The sequence below is a fragment of the Thunnus albacares genome, chromosome 21, assembly GCF_914725855.1.
Source record: "Thunnus albacares chromosome 21, fThuAlb1.1, whole genome shotgun sequence".
Lineage (NCBI taxonomy): Eukaryota > Metazoa > Chordata > Actinopteri > Scombriformes > Scombridae > Thunnus > Thunnus albacares.
Window position 1 is genome coordinate 4,865,848 of NC_058126.1, and position 13,267 is coordinate 4,879,114.

The 13,267-nt window shown below is 39.0% G+C and overlaps 2 long non-coding RNA genes across 2 annotated transcripts in view; one reads left to right on the forward strand and one right to left on the reverse strand.

Moving 5' to 3' along the window:
- Nucleotides 1–13,267, forward strand: part of LOC122972724 — a 21,663-nt gene that overhangs the window by 4,790 nt on the left and 3,606 nt on the right. Inside the window, exon 2 of the long non-coding RNA XR_006399830.1 lies at nt 1,174–1,300. This is a non-coding gene — a long non-coding RNA (uncharacterized LOC122972724). The remainder of the gene's footprint in view (nt 1–1,173; nt 1,301–13,267) is intronic.
- LOC122972722 overlaps nt 492–13,267 on the reverse strand; it is a 25,942-nt gene continuing 13,166 nt past the window's right edge. The window contains exons 4-5 of the long non-coding RNA XR_006399825.1: nt 8,825–8,828; nt 492–502 (exon numbers count right to left, since the gene is read on the reverse strand). This is a non-coding gene — a long non-coding RNA (uncharacterized LOC122972722). The remainder of the gene's footprint in view (nt 503–8,824; nt 8,829–13,267) is intronic.

Below are 13,267 nucleotides of genomic sequence, written 5' to 3' on the forward strand. Positions count from 1 at the left end.
TTTTAAAAAGTAGTCTTACTCTTAGTAAATCTTATTCTTTTTTTTTTGTTTAGTTTTTCCTCCTTCTTCTGCAGTTATGCGAGTACAGGCTGCTTTTGTTATTTCAGTAATGTAAAAACCTTTGACAGAGGTGTTGACACATCTTGTCTGAGTTTTTGATGTATGCAGAGTTTATGTTCTTCGTATGAGTGCATTCGGTTCCCTTTATGTTATGTTCCCTGTACTCTTACCAAACTACACGGGAAAAAAAAAGCTACTGACGGGCTTTTGAGTTAGAAGCTTCACACAATCTGAGCAGTAATGTCATGTTCCCCTGATGTCAAGCGCAGCGGCCAGTGTAATGAAAAGCTCTGGTTGTGTTATTATCAGTGTATTGTTGTGCAGCGAGGCGGGTTGAGCCTATAAATGGATCCCCGGTCCTTTTGGCTCGTTCCTGCATCTGCAACATCTGGCCTCAATCTGGCTCCTACGCCCCGCCGTCCCCCGAGAGAGACGCTCTCCGCTTCGGTTTCACTCTGCTACGCCTGCACGGCCTGCTGGGGGTAACAGTCAGTAATCTGTGTGTGTGATAGAGAGCAAGGAGAGAACATGAGAGCATCCTCGCCGCTACACGCTGTAGAGAGACATAAATACTCTCTCTTTTACATGCACAGGCTTGATTTTGTCTCTTCATTGACTTACATTCATTCCCTGGAGACTTCCTCTGAACCAGTGCGTGCCCAAACCCAACGTTAACCTGACCTAACTTAACCTCTGACTAAAAAACAAGTCTTAAACCTAAAATAAATCTTTACTTTCTGTGGAACGGCTAATGTATGATGTCCCCGCATAGTGATTAATACACACACACACTCACTGAGTGTATTTCTGAACGGCGGCCAAGTTTTGATACTAAGAGGGGAGCTAACCGTCTCCCCCGCAAAGTCGGCTCCCTCCCTCCTCAGTCGCCTTCCAAACTTTGTCTCCCACTCCCCTCTGCCCTCGATCTTGGGTCTGTCTGCCTCCTTTCTCTCTTTCTTTGTGTCTCTTTTTTCAGTCCAACGTCTATCTATCTCTTTCAGTCTCCCTTTCTTTGCCTCAAATTCAAATATTTATCATTATGACATTTGGTAACAGAGAAAAAAAAAAGGTTTAATAAAACTTGAGTTTTCATATCTCTCTCCCTCTCTGTAGGTTGCATTAGCTATGATAATATTATGCTGACTGAAGTAATTGGGGAGGATGTTGCTACAAAAAGGTCCAACTGGGAAAGAAACACAAGCAGCCAAACGATCAGGAAAGTTTGAAGAAAAACTCCCAGGTCAGTCAAACTTATTCAAAAAAAGAAAAAGAAGGTTTTATGATTATGATTTGTTTATACATATGTAGAAGATATAAGTTGATATACACGGAAACAACAGAAAAATGTAACAGAGAGGTGAAAAAAAACCCTCAAAGGGGCTCAAACAGGGTGAAATGTTTAGCCGAATTGTCCTCCTTCACTTACTAAACTTTATCTTTATATAATTATCTGAACAACACTCAGCAATTACAATCAGTTTTACCTCCAAAATAAATGGTTCAGTGAGCCAGTGGACCTTTTTTTTTTAAGTCAAATCACAAATTTGGCTTGCAATGTCACCGCTTCAAGTTCAGTTTTATTACCATTTCCACATATATTCATCCATATAGACATAAAGGGAAGCTAGATGTCATACAAAAGTAAAAAGATCCCTTCAGTTGGTAAAAGTTGAATTTTAACACAGAAGAGACATTAGGGTGTTTGCAAAACAATAAATAGGTGCAAGAAACAGAATATTAACACAAGTGCAAACACCAGACAGTCTTGAGGTAAGACTGAGCGCTCCCACAGGTTGGTTAGCAACAAGATGTTTGTTGTAAACATTACTGCATGTAGAGTTGTGGCTTATTTTGAACAGTGCAGTGGATTGTAGGGCGCAGAGGGTTAAAGTGATGTGTACAAGTAGTGGATGCAAGCCTGTGGTATTGTTGTCTGTGGGGAGGCTCGAGTCGCTGAGATCTCAGTAATTACTTTGGTGAATACAGTGTTCTGCATAACTACAGTGTAACTGATACAAACACAAAAACTCAGGTTGAAATAAACTGTAATTTCCCTTTAATTACAGCATTGTGAAAGCAGGTTGTACTTACTGTGTGCATGCAACAAGTAAGAATGTGGCAAAAAATACAACAAATGGTCTGCAGTTTATGACTCTATGTATACACAAGGCCCACAAACTGCTTATATAATCCCAAACGGCAGCTACCAAGGCTTGAAGCTGAAGCCAATACAAAAGTACTTTAAAGTGCCACCGACGGCCACTAGCTGCTCCAACTGACCCCCGTCCAGAAAGCATCGACTTCTCTCCAGAAATACTAAGTCAATCATTTTTTTCAGTGAGTCATTATGGTCTCAAGCCATAAATTCAGGCCTTCTTATAAGTGTGCAAGTGGTCATTTTGGAAATTATTTAAGACTTATGGCATTGATTGACAGCTGTGATTGACAGTTGGCTCACTGCCTCTCTCCTCGGCTCCAGGACTCACACTGAGTCTGATTATTGTGGCAATATTTCACTAAGTTTAATGTTACTTGGTTATGATACCTGCCCTGTTAGCACAATTTAGCTAAAGTAGCTAACGTTAGCCCACATGTGTAGTGCTCTGTTTGTCCAGTAAGCTAGCGTTAGCTGTGGTCCGAGGTAGCGGGGCGTGTTTCCAGAGTGTGAAAGGAAACACTCTTTGAAAGGTCCTGGCTGCAATAAAAAGATGGCGCCAACCATAAACTGCAACTCTGGACTTCAAACTGGCTCCGGTACAAACCAACGGGTGATGTCACACCCCGCTACGTCCATCTTTATGTACAGTCTTTGCTATGGTTTGCTCCCATTTAGCCACAATAGTATTAGTGGGTCTCAACACTGACGTTGGGTAATAAGACCAGTTCATCCTGGAGCTGTTGGATGGGGTTGAGGTCAGGGCTCCATGATGAGTCCACCAGCCCCCGCCAGTCAAGTTCTACAACACCAAACTGGGAAAAACCATTTCTTTATTGACCTGGCTTTGTGCACTGGGGCATTGTCATGTTTCACAAAGTTGGAAGAGCTCTACTGTTGAAAATATAATTGTATACTGTAGCATTAATGTTTTCCTTCACTGGAACTAAGGGGCACAAACCATGAAAAACAGCTACGTCTCCTTGGGATTTCAGACCTTACAATTTAGATCCAGTGCCAACATTCAGTGCCAGTACAGGAAGTAGTGCCTTTGCATAGCGAGGTGGAAAGAAAGGAGTGGTAGTGGTGTAGAGGTTGGGACCTTACAAAAAACTACAGGGGTATTATGATGATAAATAATGGATGGTATTTTCAATTTTATCATGGTACTTTCCATGTTCCCTGTACTGGCCATGATAGAATTTGTACATCATAGTACTGGTCAGTGCACCAGTACTGTGCCATGATTCTTACAATGGTACTTGCCATGGTACAAAGATTGTAGCATGGTAGAGCAATATAACAATTTCCATGTAAGTGATTATGTGGCACTTAAGGGCGTGTAGCTTGTCTGACTTTTATACAGGAGACTGTAATTCATGTCCCATCACTCCACTTAAAATGCCTTTTTATTAACCGTAACCACAATTTTCTCCAAACCATGCTATAATTATAAGAAAAACATGTATTTTCACATTTGTTGATTTTGGGGTTTTTCAGATGAAGAAACTGAAGAATCGAGTGTTTTTTTATGGTTAAAAGACAATTCTCCTGCGTCTTAAGCAAAATAAACCATATTTCATTGTCACAAAACTGAAAACAGGGCTGTGTCTATTAGCACATTGGAGATACAGGGTTTTCACAAGACAGTGACGTATTGTTTTGGCATTGAACACAATCCGAGCTTTTGCAGAATCGTCCAATATCAACACACGCTGGTCTGACCAAAATGTCTTCACACCGCAGAGATGTCCCCACTACACTGGTTTAAAACTCAAGCTGGTCCTCACAAAGATGCAAAGATAGAGATACAAGCCTACTTTCACACACACTTACACACACACACACACACACACACACACTCTGGTAATTGTATCTGACTGGAGGGGGTCTTTCTCTCTCTCTTGGGAGTGGCGGCCTCCTCGATCGCCTGCTTCTCTCTGAACTCTTGATTCCTGAAGTGAAATGAAGCAGTGAGCGAGCAGCCTCAACCTTAGCTCCCTCACACATACACACACACACACACACACACACACACAGACACACACACACACACACACACATATGTTTGGGTAGCTATCCTTGTCAGGACATCGCTTTGACTTCCATTCATTGTGGACAGCCTAACCCTGATCCCAACCCTAACCATAACCACATCATGACTCACCCTAATCTTAACCAAACCATAATTCACACCTTACCCCCAACCTTAACCAGGAAACTAGAACTGACATTTTGCCTCTTTAGGACTGAGCTTTGGTCCCCATGAGGCCTACTGGCCCCAACAAGGTCGGTGTTTATACCGGAAAAGGTCCCCAAGAGGTAACAAAAATGTGTGCACACACACACACAGGGCGGTAACACCACACAGGGCAGTAACACACATACAGTACGAAACACACACACATGCACACACACACATCAACATAGAAAAAATAAAAAATCTGACAAAAGCGGAGCCAAAAAAAGTTTGGAAACTTTGGAAAGTCCCCAAAAGTTTCCTGTTTGCTCATTGGTCAGCTCTCGGGTTTCCGGCATGCCCATTGGCCGTCTCAGTTGTCCCACCCCAGTTGTCCCGAGGTGTGTGTGCGTGTGTTTGAGCCAGATATCAGTGATATTGTTCAGCTCTGGGTACTGTGTTCTTTCTAATGGGAGGGATGAAATTAATACAGTGTGTGTGTGTGTGTGTGTGTGTGTGTGTGTGTGTGTGTGTGTGTGTGTGTGTTAAGAGGGTGTTTACCTTGGCAAGCAGGAGAGAAAAAGAGAGTTGGATTTAGAACATGTTTCATAGTTATTGTTTTAATAGATGATATACTGTATATATTAATAATCTATTTCCACAAATATTAGATCTAAGTCAACCGTTCACACACATACAAACCTGTTTCTGTTACTTAGGAGGACACCGCACTGACTTTAGAGCTGCAACCATTAGTCAATTAATCAATTAGTTGATTGACTTTAAAACTGCAATGATTTTTATCATCAATTAATCGCTTTGAAGCATTTTTTAAAGAGAAAAATATAAAAATTATGTCATTCCAGTCTCTCAAATGTGAATATTTTCTGGTTTCTTTTGTCGTCTATGACAGTTAACTGAATATATTTGGGTTGTGGACAAAACATGATGTTTGAGGACGTCGTCTTGGGCTTTGGGAGACAGTGATCGACATTTTTCACCATTTTCATTTTATGGGCCGAACAACTAATTGATTGTTCAAGAAAATATTCATTACGCCTGAACTTAATTCTAATCAATTCATGCCAAACCCTAAAACTAAAAATACTGGCCATGACTGGATTAACCATATCCTGTATATATGTAAAGATGGACGTAGCGAGGTGTGGCGTCACCCGTTGCCGTTGCCGTTTATGGTCGGCGCCATCTTTTCCATTTGGAGCCAGGACCTTCCAATTAAGTTGCCTTTCACGCCCTGGAAACGAGCCCCGCTACCTCGGACCAAAGCTAACGTTAGCTTACTGGAAACACAGAGCGCTGCACATCTTGGCTTAAGTTAGCTACTTTAGCTAAATTGTGCTAACAAACAGGTATCGTAACCATATAACATTAAACTTAGTGAAATATTGTGATAATAGTTTGACTCAGTGTGCGTCCTGGAAACGGGGAGAGTAGCAGGTGAGTCACAGCTGTCAATCAACATCAACATGGCAACAAAGCTACTATAAGTCTTCAAATCTTATTAACAGAGCAATAATTTCCAAAATGACCACCAGCACACTTATTACAGGGCCTGAATTTATAGACTGAGACCAGAATGACTCATTTAAAAAAATGATTGACTTCGTATTTCTGGAGAAAAGTTGACACTTTCTGGACGGGAGTCAGTTGGAGCATCTACTGCTGCTTTGGATTCAGCCTGGAGTCGTTGTAGCTGCCGCTTGGAGCAAATCTCTGCAGCCGGGTTCCAAAATCTGGTGGAAAAGCCTGAAACCAGAGACTGTTATTGCAGCAGATCGATGAACATGGTTTTGGACACTTACTAAACAATTTCATATGGTTGTAATGCGTGGGTGTCCACATACTTTTGGCCATGGTGTGTGTGTGTGTGTATGTGTGAGTAACATACAGTATGAGGCCCACATTGTGGTTTTCTCTTCCTCCCTACCAATCATTCTCTGTCCTCCCTCTCTCTCTCTCTCTCTCTCTCTCTCTATGCAGCTTCACCCTCCCTCCACCTCTTTCCAAATTGCTTTACACTCCCTCCTCTCTCTCTCTCTCTCTCTCTCTCTCTCTCTCTCTCTCTCTGTCTTTCTCTCTCTCTCTCTCTCTTTCTTGGCCTGTCAGGAAGAAGTGAACAATATGACCTTTAGTCGCAGCGATAACATTCTCCCTCATGAATTCCCCGCCGCTCCGGCTTTCCTTTCACATTCTCACCGGTATGTTTTCGCTCCCGGAGGCTCTGTTTTCCTTAGAAATGATCATCTCGGCAGCCAGTGATTAACGAGCAGCACCAGTGGGCAGGGAGGAAGTTAGGCCTCCACAGGGTCACACACACACACACACACACACACACACATACATGCACTAAATATACATTCACACTCCGGCTGAGTGTCTCATCTTTATTTTTATCTTCTCACATGTGTCACAGTCATAACTGATGGTTTGTTAAATCGGTGTGAACGGTGAAAAGCTCCATTAAGTTGTGGGGTTTTTTTTTTTTCATTCATTCCCATCTGTGCTGTCTGCGAATGAGACCCAGGGGCAATGATAGATTCACTTAAAAGGGGGTCCTGGGGCCAAAAAATGTGCTGTTGGGCCCCTTGACCGTCCGTCCCTTCCTCTCACTCTAATCCCTACTCTTTAAAGCACAGTGGACACAGCAAACCACACATGGTACCTTAATTATGTTTTGTCTAGTGCTCCACAAACCAAACATCGCTCCCATGTGGAGTCCTATCTGTGTGTCAGTTAGTCTACGATAATTACGGATTTGCACGATTTAAACTAAAATGATAAAGCTTCAGACTTTTTTGAGTTTTTGATTCAAGGCAGAGCTTCAAGATTAGTATGAAATGTTGCATTTTGGCATTAATACAACTAAAGGGACACTCTATCAATTTTACATCAAGTCTACAACGCTGGTTCAAGGTGTTTAACACATTGATGTATAAAGAGAACTGGATACAGGAAGAGCGCCGGGCTTTGAAACCGTGTAATTACAACGTCAGGTGATGCACACTGGCCCAAAAACACTTTTTTCCCATAGTCTTACATTGTGAAAGAGACATTTCTGAGCGTCACAACCCCCGCGAAATGATTCATCTCGCTATCAGAATTAAATCCGTTCGGTCCGATCACATTTCAAAAGCCTAGAAGAGCCACATGATTGATTGTTTTATCCCCATTCAAGTTGGCCAGAGGGCTAAACCGGAAGTAGCCGACTCGGCCAGCGAAAGTCACTAGTGCGCATGCTCTATGGGCCGCACGATGCGGAAGATCCGGGTGCCTTCATACCGGGAAGTCGATTTTTTATTGCTTCATGCACCACTGAGCATAGGAATGAACGACGCTGTATCCAGTTCTCTTTATACATCCATGGTTTAACATCAGCACAAAAGCAACTGGTCAACAAGATAAAATCGTTTTAAAGCAAAGAAATACAACAATTAAAAATGGACACCAAATCAAGCACAAACACACACACATTCACAAAATTAGAAATAATGATGAGTCAAAAATCAGTTGTCCAGTCGCACACACTCAGGTAAGAAACTGGTGAGTCATAATAAGCCCGAGGGAACAGAAAGGTTTCTTTTAAACGTGGAAACAGTAGTGACTGATCTCCGGTCTATTAGTAGATAAAGTCAGTCTGTGAAAACAGTTGTATAATATCTTCTGTGGCTCTGAAAGGATCTTTTGATTATTGATTTTTAACAAAAAGCCTGCATTACAAACTGATGGTAAAGAGTGACAGATGTGGACGTCAAGTTACATTATGGGAAGTGTTGTGTTTTGAGGGGTGTGACTCATACTGGGAACTAAGGCCCCATTTCCACCTGGTATTAACATGTGATGTGTATCTGGATAATGACATCTGATCAATGGGCCTTTGCGTTTACATCTGGTTTTAAAAATACCTTCTTGTTATCTCAGTTGTGCCGCCGTTGTGATCGAATCTTAATATGTAAATTAGCTAGTCGGGGGCTCAACATCAACGAACACGTCCCGGGTCATGGAAACTGCTCCCGGGAACGGACGACTTTCACAACACTTCTCTGCAGGACTAACTGCTACTGCTTTGCAGCTTTTGCCAGGCTCGTTTTAGCTGTCAGGAAGAGGCGGTTCGCTTATGTAGTCTCACATTACCACCATTACATTCCATGCATTCTGTTGTCACTTTATTTTATCTTATTTTTTTATTATTATTATTATCAAGTGGGTTTTATTTTCCATTTTATGTAAATTTTATGTGATTTTTCATGTGAAGCACTTGGTAATTTCCTTTGTTTTAAAGCACTTTGAGCTATATTTCTTGTATGAAAGGTGCTATATAAATAAAGTTATTATTATTATTATTATTACTAACATCTCCAGATACACTTCATATTTTAATGCCATGTGTTAATCGGGTATAAAACTCAGACATCTCTGCATCTGCTGCTTTGATTTTGACCCTTTAATCTGTCTGTGAGACACTAAATTGTTGGAGCAGCCCTTTAAGCTTTTTTTTTTATAAATTTTGACTTTTGATGCCAAAAAGACTAAGAAGGATAAACTTGTACCAGGTTGTAGCTTCAGTCTACATCTGTAAAAAGTATTTTGTGTTGTGCTGTTTTGTCTCTTATTGTTTCTCTGGGATTAATCGCCTTTCTATTGTTGCTCCTTTTTTTTTTTTTTTTTTTTTTAATATATAACTCAGATTCAATTTAATTTCCTGGTAATAACAAAGGGCCACTTATCACTATCACTGCATAGAGTTACTGAATAGTATAGCAGCCAAATAATCATTATTGACACAGTAGTAAATGTTTTCACATTTATTGAATAAGCTGCAGTCATTGAGTGTAAAATCATTTTCTCCTGGGGGGTCAAACTATCAATCTGTCGACAATTCCTTTGAACTAAACGACCAAATATGTCGTGTGTCATTGCGTTTTATGATCTGACACTCCTGACAACACTGGTCAAGCCCCGTATAGTAATAATAATGATAATAATGATAATAACTTTATTTATTAACAGACTTTACAAAGTGCTTTTCACAGACAAAGCAAAGAGACATGACACAGAGAGCAATAACAAGTCTGACATTAAGAAGACGACAGTAGAAGACGATGAAACACAATAAAGAGATCATAAAAAAGATTAAAAGACGATATGAAGACGATAAAACAACATCACTTAAAAGCAAGTCTGTAGAAGTTAAGCTTCACATCAACTTCTAAATGATTGTGTGGACACACTGTGGATTTTGGCCTCCATCACTTACATTGAAAGCACATTTGAAGGATGAAGTATGAACAAGAGGAAATGATTACAGCGAGGAAAACCTCTTTCACTGCTCATATGGACACCTTACTGTTGTTTTAAGACTCATTGAAAAATTGTGAGGTTGAGGTCATGTTTTAGTCATAGTGATGGAAAACAAATGCCGCCTGTTGGTAGAAAACAGAAAATGTAAACTTTGACGAGACATGTTAGCCTGTTATGACTTATTCCATCTTGAAAATGTAAATTTTGAAGGGTCCAGACTCTGAAACGGGACACATGCTACATGCTGAGAGAAGCTGTCTGCTCCCCTGTGACTTTTAAATGGAATTACGTGGTTATGGAAAAACAATGGCTGAGTTAATATTCATTCAGAACTCACACATGCGGCCTGTTTGGCAGCCGGTTGCAGTGTTGCAGGCTGACTGTTACTTCACTGATCCACCACCCACAATTTTTGTGTGTAATCAAGTCCTGATGGGCAATCGCACAGCAATCAAGTGTGTTAGATGTGAGCTGACAAACACACTGAGCGTGCCCCGTGGCGATCCAGATGCAGGTCTGATGATGCAGGTTTCGCTGCCGATGGCACGCAAACACACACACACACACACACACACACACAGAGAGAGAGAGAGAGAGAGAGAGAGAGAGACCTGTCTGTCAGGAGGAGCGTGTTTCTTGCTCTCCTTTTTCGCTGCCATCCAATCTGATCACATGATCTGACAGGCACGTTACATTCTGTCGCGGGTTTGGTTTCTGTTTCTCTGCAGGCTTTGACATGAAGCACAAATATTTTTGAGACAAAGAGAAAAGAAGCGGAGGGTGAATCTAAGAGACGGAAACAAAAAAGGAAAAACAAACTGGTTTCTAGAAGATTCAGTTAAAAGTAGAAACAGAAAGTCTGGAAGAAATCTGACGCCCTGTCTTTATTATTCTCGAATATCACAGAGTGTCAGATCACAGACATAAATCAAAAGCAAAGCCTGAAACTGTGAATCCAGGGATTAAAACGGAGCAGCGTAAATCCATCACAGAAATCCCATTTAATTTTATGATGATAGTAAAACCTGGGGATAAAAACGAGAGAATGAAAGACACATGATGCTTGTGATAAATAATATCTACACATACTCAGAACGTCTGATTTAGTGATTGGAGCCGGATGTCCAGCAGGAGGATTTGGCGCCATCTCCTGTGTCAAGATTCCAAGATGTGATATTGACCCCTAAAAACAACACATTATATATTTATAACACATGTAATCTATTACCAGCTTTATTTTTCAAATGGATTATAATGTTTTTAATCCATATAATAACGAAAAACATTACTAATAACATTCTAAACCCCCGAGATATTTAATTCACAGTGATATAACAGAGAAAAGCAGCAAATCTGCATATTTTAGAAGCTGAAACCAACACATTTTTGGCATTTTTTCTTTAAAAAAAATAGTGAAACAATTATATAAACTTAAATATAATTGCTGATTAATTTTCTTCCAATCAGCTTTATCAACTAAACATTGTAGCTCTACTTCAAACTCTTACCATATTACATTTTTGACTTTTTTACTTGGCTGTAAACTGATCAAAAGTTCATATTCATGTGTTTGGACTAAGGAGGAATAAATCACCTGACTCACCAGAGAGCAGCTATTGTATTGGTTTGTCAGATAAATAATTACATTTTGTATTTAAAAAGTCACATAAGCATTTCATTGTGAAATCCTTGTTAACTGGAATAATTAGGAATTAGGACCGTGACACGAACTAGAAAATGCGTTTCCAGCGGAAAACGCCTGTGAATGCTGACAGCTGGAATAAATCACAAAGCACTGCTGAAAACGCAGAACTCTGAAATAAAATTTTATTTAAAAAAGCTGAAAGCTCAAACGCATTGCACTGCCGAAAAACCCTGGAAGCTGAATTGTAAAACTGAAAGAGTTAAGAAATGGAAGATAAACTTTAATACTTTCAGAGATGGAAGTTGGAATAAATTGCCTGGAATGACTGAAAGAACAAATGTTTTGTATTAATATCACACAGATGAACTGAATTGTTAAACACGTTGGAAAAGAAAAAGCATCGGCCAAAAGAACTGAGAGATGAAAAGCATTAATAAAAATGCAGAAATGTGAAATAAATTGCTAGAATTGAAGGCTAAACTGCATTATCTCATGAATCTATGAGCTGAAATGCATTGCTATTACTATGCTATGCTATGCTAAATTATTGAAAAAGCTTAATATTTTAAAAAGTATAAAAAAGTTAAGTTAAAGTAGCTTACAGTGAAGAATGAAGAAGTAGTCATCATCCAGAAAACACAAAAGAAAAACAAATTGCGAAGCATCACTGAAAAGCAGAAACCTGAAATGAATGAATCACTATTTTGAAATTCCAGCCTTATCTGTGGCCTCCAGTAAGCTCCTATTAACATTTCAAGGCTTTAATGTTGAAATACAAGTCTCATCCTGAACGTCCTGTTACATATAGTGACACTATGGGGCTTTTATTAAAAATAAATAAATAAACAGCCTTCCCCTGAGTTCCCTGTCAAGACATAATTACTGTCTGGGGCTTTTATGTTGAAAAATTAGGTCCAATCATAGTTTCCTGTTAAGATACAGTTACTGTCTGGGGTTTTGATTTTGAAAAAAAACAACCTCATTTGGACTTCCCTGTTAAGATAATTGTGTTGGGCTTTTATTTTGAAAAAAAGGTGCATTCCTAGTTTCCCGTTAAGATACAGTTATTGTCTAGGGCTTTCATTTTGAAAAAGTAGGTCCAATCCTAGTTTCCTGTTAAGATACAGTTACTCTATGGGGCTTTTATTTTGAAAGTGTGTGCGTGTGTGTCTGTCTGTCTGTCCTTTAAAACTTTAAGAAGACAGAAAGAAGTATTTGTTAGAAAGTAGTATTTGGGTGGAATAACCCTTTAAAAATAAAAATTAAAAAATAAATAAAAATAAATATTATAATTAATTAATATTATAATTAATAATTACCATTAATTAATAGTATAACAATAATATATATAATAATATATTCAGGATAGCTACTATATCTTATAAATATAAAATAGGGTTCTAATTGGAAATTAAACCATAATAAACTATATTTTGAATTAATTACTTAAGGAATAAATGAACAATTTAAAGGAGTGTATCAATGTTAATTACAACTAATGATTTCACAAATTATGATGTAATAACTATATTTATTATTATTAGTGATGCAGATTTTCATTTACAAAATAACACACTTACAGACTGTATATTAGGGATATTAATATTTATTTCTTAAAAGGAATGTGTGAATGGTGAGTTTGCACAAAACAAGAAACAAAAAAATCATTATATGAATCTTTTTTTTTTCATAAATAAATCAAAAAATAGTAAATTGTGAACATTTTACATTGTGTGCAGATACAGTAGCTGAACATCTGAGTGATTTACATTTAAAAATATCCCCTTAAACCCCTTTACATCACAGGTGATTAGTAATTATAGCAAAAATAAATGTGATTACTGTGATTACGAGTGTGATGTGATGGTGATGCAGCTGCATCACAAATCTTCTAGAAATCAAATCTGGT